This window comes from Tachyglossus aculeatus, chromosome X5 (genome assembly GCF_015852505.1).
Source record: "Tachyglossus aculeatus isolate mTacAcu1 chromosome X5, mTacAcu1.pri, whole genome shotgun sequence".
Taxonomy (NCBI): domain Eukaryota; kingdom Metazoa; phylum Chordata; class Mammalia; order Monotremata; family Tachyglossidae; genus Tachyglossus; species Tachyglossus aculeatus.
The window spans coordinates 12938810-12947544 of NC_052097.1; the positions used below are offsets into that span (position 1 = coordinate 12938810).

The 8735-nt window shown below is 43.5% G+C and overlaps 2 non-coding genes across 2 annotated transcripts; one reads left to right on the plus strand and one right to left on the minus strand.

Moving 5' to 3' along the window:
- Positions 1-447: 447 nt before the first annotated feature.
- Positions 448-585, minus strand: LOC119947747. The gene has a single exon (XR_005456546.1). It is a non-coding gene; the product is annotated as a small nucleolar RNA SNORA7 (small nucleolar RNA).
- A 5445-nt stretch (positions 586-6030) lies between these two features.
- LOC119947778 lies at positions 6031-6173 on the plus strand. The gene has a single exon (XR_005456574.1). It is a non-coding gene; the product is annotated as a small nucleolar RNA SNORA7 (small nucleolar RNA).
- The last annotated feature ends 2562 nt before the right edge of the window (positions 6174-8735 follow it).

Below are 8735 nucleotides of genomic sequence, written 5' to 3' on the forward strand. Positions count from 1 at the left end.
CTTGTTTTCAAGCTCAGCCAATCAATCAGCCGTCTTTATTGAATGCCTACTCTATACATATCACTGTTCGAAGTGCTTCGCGAGAATTCAATAGAATTAGTAGAGATGATTACTGTCCTCGAGGATTTTACAATCTAACTGGAGAGACAGACACGGAAATGAATTATATTTAGGAGTAAACAATAGGGTATAAAGAGTTCTGTGCACATTTACAGTAGTGGTGGGTTGTCTTATGCTGTTGAGTCATCTCCTTATCCACAGCGACGTTATTTATGGACACATCTTTCCCAGAACACCCCACCTCCATCTGCAATTATTCTGGTAGAGTATCCATAGAGTTTTCTTGGTAAAAACTTGGAAGTGGTTTACCATTGCCTCTTTCCTCACAGTAAACCTGAGTCATGGCCTGTCTCCCGTGCAGCTGCTGCCCAGCACAGGTGAGTTTTGCCTTGTAGCAGATTGCCTTCCACTCCCTAGCCACTGCCCAAGCTAGGAATGGAATGGACAGGCCTCTGCTTGACTCTCCCTCCTGTAGCCAAGACTGGTAGAGTACTGGATACTCTCCAGGTGTGACCCTTAATGGGACTAAAATCTTTAGAGATGTGGAAATGACAGATTGGGAAAGATATAGAATGGGGAGATGAGATTAATCAAGGAAGGCCTCCTGGAGGACATGTAATTGAGGAAGGGCTTTGAAGATGCAGCTTAAAAAATGATCTGTTTTTGAATCTTAGTGAATATTACAGCTCTGCTCAAGAGCCACAGAACATTTCAGTGAATAATATTTTTTGTGTGTTTACCGTGGGCAGAGCACTGAACTAGGCATTTCGGAGAGTTTAATAGAAGCAAACGGCATGGTCCTTGTCCTTGAGGCGCTCTTAATCTAATGATTATTAGATTATGATTATTAAGTGCCATCGAGTCATTTCCGATTCAAAGCGACTCAATGGATTGATTTTCTCCAGAAAGTCCTGTCCTCTGCCATAATCTACAACCTTTCTAATGGTATTTCTGTTATCATTGTTATGGTCTCCATCCGTCTAATGGCTGGTCTGCCTCTTCCACCTTTTCCCTGGACTTTTCCTAGCATTAGTGTCTTCTCCAGAGAATTACTCCTCCTGATTATGTGTCCAAAATTTGCTAATCAAGGTCGAGTCATAGTTTACTTTACTCCAAAATCCATTTGTTCAATTTTTGGGCAGTCCATGGCATTTGCAAAAGCCTTCTCCAGCCCCACATTTCAAAAGAATCAGTATTGTTTCTATTCTGTTTTTTCACTGTCCAACTTTCAGACCCATACATTGTCACTGGAAACACCATAGAAATCTAATGAAGTTGAAAATCCAGCTAATTTTCCCATCAGAGTTGATAACCCTATCATCTTCCCTGTCTCTTAAGCCCATCATTATGGTGTTATTCTCATCTTCTATCAAGTCTCATTTTCAGTCTGTTGCTATAACCTTTCCATTTTCCTCCACATTTGCTGAATCCACCTCTTCCTCTCCTTCCAAATGGCCACCACCTTAGTTTAGACTTTTTCCATATCCTGGCTTTACTACTACAATATCAGCCTTGTCACTGGTCTCCCTCCTTCCAGTATCTTCCTTTACTTATCTATACTTGACAATGTTTCCCACGTCATTATTCTAGAATATCTCTCTGGTGACATCTCCCCATTTCTCAAAAATATGCATTGGCTACCCATTCTTCTCCACATCAAGCAGAAGTCCCTTACCACGGAGCTGTGAGACACTTCATTAGCTCTCTCCTTCTGACCTATCCACTCTCTTCTCCCACTACACACAAACTCATGTTTTTCATTATTCTCAACCTGGCCTATACTCTGTACTTCCTTATTGCTCCCATTTTGGATTCCTTGGTCATACCCTTCCTCCTTTTTATCCTTTCATGTAATAATAATTAAAATGATGGCATTTATTAAGTGCTTACTATGTGCAAAGCACTGTTCTAAGCACTGGGGGGTGGGGTACAAGGTGATCAGGTTGTCCCACGTGGGGCTCACAGTCTTCATCCCCATTTTACAGATGAGGGAACTGAGGCACAGAGAAGTTAAGTGACTTGCCCAAAGTCACACAGCTGACAAGTGTCAGAGCCGGCATTTGAACCCATGACCTCTGACTCCAAAGCCTGTGCTCTTTTCCACTGAGCCACACTGCTTCTCAACCACTTCACAAGTCTTCCCATATTCAGAGCCCTTCTGAAATCCCATCTCCTCAAGGAATGCTCCCCCAGTTAATTTTTCTTCTTCCCTGGTCACAGTCCCTTATTACAATCTCAGGACTCCTGTATTAATTACACACCGTTGCATCCTCAGCACTTTATGTATCCTTCTCTAAAAGCACTTTATCTAAAAAAGTCTCTCTTTCTGTAAATTATTTTGTTTCTGTCTCTTCTGCTTTGAAGGCAAGGATCATACCTTGTACCTCTGTTGTACTCTCCCAAATATCAAATACAATGCTTTCTGCAAAATAGTTAATAAATTAGATTGATTGATTGACCGACTTTCACAAATAATGATAATAATAATAATAATGATGATGGCATTTGTTAAGCGCTTACTATGTGCCAAGCAATGTTCTAAGTGCTGGGGGAGATACAAGGTAATCAGGTTGTCCCACGTGGGGCTCACAGTCTTAATCCCCATTTTATAGATGAGGTAACAGAGGCACAGAGAAGTTAAGTGACTTGCCCAAAGTCAAACAGGTGATAAGTGGTGGAGCCGGGATTAGAACCCACGACCTCTGACTCCGAAGCCCATGCTCTTTCCACTAAGCCATGCTGCTTCTTCAAATATTCCTACAAATAGTAGTAACAGGAGGAAAAGCATAACTATAACTGATAACAGCACATCACTGAAAAGAATAAGGGAATAAATACTTGTAATATATAAATTAATATCTGCATAAATGCTAAGGATAGCTGCTTGATTGACATATCCTGGAAGGAATTGTGACCTAGTGGATAGAACCCAGGCCCGGGAGTCAGAAGGACCTGGGTTCTAATCTCAGCTCTGCCACTTGTCTGCTGGGCAAGTCACTTAACTTCCCTGTGCCTCAGTTACCTCATCTGTAAAACAGGGAGCCCCATGTGGGACATGGACCGTGTCCAACCTGATTATTCTGTATCTATCCCAATGCTTAGTACAGTGCCTGGCACATAGTAAGCATTTAACAAATACCATTATGCCTTCATACCATCATATCATACCAACAATTTCAATAATATTGATTGTCTTCTTAGGGCCTTGTTTTAATCAGAAACAGTAGTGTAATCTGTTATATTGTCCAATATATTGAACTATCCCAGAGGATGTACATACTTGCTCAGAAAATATCTTTGTGTAACCTGATCCATTACCACTTCTATAATAGGCCGAAAGAAGGGTGTTGGGGTTAAAACTTCCAGTCTGGAAGCTATTAATGTTCATTCACTCACTCAATCGTATTTATTAAGTGCTTACCAGGTGGAGAGCATTGTACTAAGCGCTTGGGCGAGTACAATACAATAATAAACATTCCCAGCCATTCCCAAATAAATGATCCGGGCAGCAGAGTGAAGTATGGCCTGGAGTGGGGAGAGACAGGAGGCTGGAAGTTCAGCAAGGAGACTGATGCAGTAATGCAGGCAGGCTAGGATGAGTGATTGTATCAATGTGGTAGCAGTTTGGATGTACCCCTCTCAGGGTCGCACCTGGAGATTTTCCAGTCAGTACTCTAACAGTCTTGACTATTGGAGGGAGAGTCAAGCACAGGCCTACCCATTCCTAGCTTGGCCAGTGGCTAGTGAGTGGAAGACAATCTGCTACAAGTCAAAACTCACCTTTACTGGGCAGCAGCGGCATGGGAGAGACTCAAGTTTACTGTGCAGAAGGAGGCGATGGTAGCCACTTCCAGATTTTTACCAAGAAAACTCTATGGATACAGTATCAGAACGATTGCAGATGGAGGTGGGGTGTTCTGGGAGAGATGTGTCCATGGCGTCGCTATGAGTTGGTAGACAACTCTATGGCATAAGGCGAGACAAGTTTGGATGTGCACCCACTGTAGTGGCATGTGGTATTTCCATAATTGTTTGATGAATTCTCATTTAAGGATTTCTGAGCTTTTGATAGGTCCCTACAAATATCAGCGGCAGGAACGTTTGCCCAAAACAGGAATATTTCCTGTTTGTAGTGTAGTAGTAGTAGTAGTAGAAGCAGCATGGCTCAGTGAAAAGAGCACGGGCTTTGGAGTCAAAGGTCATGGGTTCAAATCCCAGCTCCACCAATTGTCAGCTGTGTGACTTTGGGCAAGTCACTTAACTTCTCTGTGCCTCAGTTACCTCATCTGTAAAATGGGGATTAAGACTGTGAGCCCCCAGTGGGACAACCTGATTACCCTGTGGCCTCCCCAGTGCTTAGAACAGTGCTTTGCACATAGTAAGTGCTTAATAAATGTCATTATTATTATTATTAGTAGTAGTAGTAGTACTAGTGATAGTGGGATTTATTAAGCTCTTACTGTATGCAGAGCACTCTACTCTGGGAAAGAATACACAGGTGAAAAGAGGCATACGAGTTTGTGGATTTGGTATATTACGAATTGCTGTAGCTTGCATTCCATCAGTTTTACGGGCCACCTAGAGGCTGCTGCCTCTTATTTTATTTATGATTATCATTATCATTATTGTTATTTTAGCAATCATAACAATAATAAAATGATAGCAATAATATTTGTTAAGCACTTACTATGTGCCTGACGCTGTACTGAGCTGTGGGGTAGAAACAAGCTAATAAGGTTTGACACAGTCCATGCCCCAATCTCACATCTTAATCCGTGTCTTACAGATGAGGGAATGGAGGCACAGAGAAGTTATGTGATTTGCTCAAGGTCACACAGCAGACAAGTGGTGGAGCTGGGATTATAAGCCAGGTCCTCTGACTCCCAAACCCATGCCCTTTCCTCTAGGCCACTCAGATCTGAGTGGTGGGTAGATCTGCCAATCTGCATTGAGATCACATCTCCTTCAAAATGCCTTCCCCACCTAAGCACTCATTTCCCCTAGTCACTCTCCCTTCAGGATCACCTTCAGGAGCACTTGGATTTGGACTCTTTATTCACCCCATCCTCAGTCCCACAGCACTTAGGTACGGATCCATAATTTATTTTAATGTCTGTCTCTCCCTCTAGACTAGCTTGTTCTGGGCAAGGAACCTGTCTACCAACTTTATTAGGTCCTGAGACCGCCATGATTTTATGCATCACTGTCCATAAAGGACCATGTCCTTCATGAAATCATGGAAATTAGACGTCGTCTCTAGCCCACAGTAGGTTCACAGTCTAAGAATACAAAGTGGGGAGAGGGAACAGTAGATTCACAATCTAAGAATACAAAGTGGGGAGAGGGAACTGGTGTGTTGTACTTTCCCAAGAGCTTAATACAGTGCTCCACACACAGTAAGAGCTCGATAAATGCAATTGAATGAATGAATGAACAGGTGGGGACACATAAGGAGAGATGAAACAATAAAACAAATAAACAATACAACACGGCATGAATAATGGAAATTTAAGCGTAATTCTTTAACAAGAAACCAAATCAATCCATCCATCAATATTATTTATTGAACACTTACTGTGTGCAGAACATTGTACTAAGTACTTGGGAGACTTCAGTATAACAGCATTGGTAGAAAAGTTCCCTGCCCACAGTGAGCTTACAGTCTAGAGGGAGAGACAGGTATTAATATAAATAAACTATGGATATGTACATAAGTATTTAGGTGCTGGGGGAAGGGTGAATAGAGGGTACAAATCCAAGTGCAAGGGTGACACAAGGGAGTGGGAAAAGAAGAAATGAGAGCTTAGTCAGGGAAGGACTCTTGGAGGAGATGGGCTTTCAATAAGGTTTTGAAGGTGGGGAGAGGGATTGTCTGCAGGTTATGAAGAGGGAGGGCTTCCCGTGCCAGATGCAGGACATGTGTGAGGGGTCAGTGGTGAGATTGATGAGATCAGGGAGATAGGAAGGAAGCTCCTCTCAGGGTAGCACCTGGAGGGTTTCCAGTACTCTACCAGTCTCGAGTATGGGAGGGAGAGGCGAGCAGAGGCATATCCATTCCATTCTATTCCTAGCTTGGCCAGTGGCTAGCGAGTGGAAGGCAATCTGCTACAAGGCAAAACTCACTCACCGCTGGGCAGCAGCGGCAAGGGAGAGAGTCAAAGGCGGAGATTCAAGTTAACTGCGTGGAAGGAGGCAATGGTAAACCACTTCTGCATTTTTACCAAGAAAACCTTATGGATACACTACCAGAGTAATTGCTGATGGAGGCGGGATGTTCTAGGAGAGATGTGTCCATGGCATTGCTATAGGTCAGAGACAACTGGATGGCGTAAGACGAAGGAAAGAAGGGGCAAGGTGATTGAGTGCTTTAAATCCAATGGTGAGGAGTTTCTGTTTGAAGCAGAGGTGTATGGGCAACCACTGGAGGTTCTTGAGGAGTGGGAAGACATGGACTGAATAGTTCAGTAGAAAAGTAGTCCGGGCAGCAAAGTGAAGTGTGGACTGAAGTGGGGTGAGATAGGAGGCATGAAGGTCAGAAAGGCGGCTGATAATCAAGACAGGATAAAATATGTCCTTGGATTATCAGGGTAACAGCCTGGGTGGAGAGGAAAGGTGGATCTTAGCTATGTGGTGAAGGTTGCAACTAACAGGATTTGGTGACGCTGAATATGTGACTTGAAAGAGAGATGAGTAGAGAGAATAATGCTAAAGTTATGGGCTTGTGAAACAGATAGAATGACAGTGCTGTCTACAGTAATGAGAAAGTCAGAGGGAGAACATTGTTGGGTTGGGAATACGAGGAGTTCCATTTTGGCTGTGTTAAATTTGAAGTGTCAGAGTGAAATCCAAATAGAGCTATCCCAAAGACAGGAGGAAATATGAGACTGCTGAGAAGGAGAGATATCAGGGCTGGAAATGCAAATCCCTTTACCAAAACGAATGAGAAACCAGAGTTTAGTTTGGTGTGCTAATCTCCCCTTCCCCATGGGACAGTATACTCAGGTCCTTATTCCCCCGACACTGCCAAGAATAATACAAAGAGACTGGTAAAGCAACACTAAAAATGCTTACTAAACAGCCATTGCTTGCTAACCCCAGCAGATATAGAAAGATAGTAACCAACCAGTTCCCACCATATGTGAACCAAAGAGGTCTGCTGGATAGAACACGGCCCTGGGAGTCAGAAGAATTCTAATTCCGACTCTGCCACTTGTCTGCTGTGTGATCTTGGGCAAGTCACTGTACTTCTCTGGGCCTCGGTTACCTCATCTGTAAAATTAAGACTGTGAGACTGAAGTGGGGCAGGGATGTGCCCATCCTGATTACCTTGTATCTACCTCAGTGCTTAGCACACTGCCTGGCACATAGTAAGTGCTTAACAAATACCACAATTCTTCTTCTTCTTATTATTATTATTATTAATAATAACTGGGGTACCCCTGGATTATCATGACACTCATTGCAGGCCTCGATCTGGGAGAAATCTGGCTGCAGGGGTTGGTTGCTCTCATGTCATTTGAGAAGCTAGTGGAATAGCCACCAGGCACTGGGGAGATGATTAGCTAGATTAATGCCATCAGGACCATTTCTCTGTGTTTCTGATGCATCCCATTCTAGGGGAGATCCCAAGACCCCAGCCCTGCTTATGTGCTGAAAGAAAATGGCTTGTCTTATGCTGTCGAGTCGTCTCCGACCCGTAGAGACACCGCGGACACATCTCTCCCAGAACCCCCTGCTCTCCATCTGCAATCGTTCTGGTAGTGGATCCATAGAGTTTTCTTGGCCAAAATACAGAAGTGGTTTACCATTGCCTCGTTCCGTGCAGTAAACTTGAGTCTCTGCCATCAACTCTCTCCCATGCTGCTGCTGCCCAGCACGGGTGAGTTTTGACTTGTAGCGGATTGCCTTCCACTCACTAATGACTGCCCAAGCTAGGAAAGGAATGGACAGGCCTCTGCTTGACTCTCCCTCCTGTAGCAGAGACTGGTAGAGTAGTGGAAACTCTCCAGATGCGACCCTGAGAGGGGCCTCTAACTGTACCTCCTTGGATACAACGACCTTCCGGATTGATCCCCTTCCACTAGGAGCTGTGAATGGAACATTCATTCATTCATTCATTCACTCTAATGTATTTATTGAGTGCTTATTGTGTGCAGTAAATTGTACTAAGCGCTTGGGAGAGGAGAGTACAACAATAAGAAGACATTCTCTGCCCACAACGAGCTTAAAGCTGAGAGAGGGAGACAGACATTAGTATAAATAAATAAATAGATGACAGATATGTACACAAGTGCTGTGAGTCTGGGAAGAGGGAATGAATAAAGGGAGCAAGTCAGGGCGATGCAGAAGGGAGTGGGGAAAGAAGAAAGGCAGGCTTTATCAGGGAAGGCCTCTTGGAGGAGATGTGCCTTCAATAAGGCTTTGAATGGCGGGAGAGTAATTTTCTGTTGGATTTGAGGAGGAAAGTTGTTCCAGGCCAGTGGAAGAATGTGGGTGAGGGATCAAAATATATTGCCATGGCTGGTTTCTTGAGTACTCCCAAGTCATTATCTTGAAAACAAGACTGTAATAGCATTGCACCAAACCTAGACTGGAAAAGGGTAAGATCAATTACCTGGAAAGCACAAAAAACTGTCCGGAATCATGCCTGTATGTTAAATTTTTTCCACTTTTTG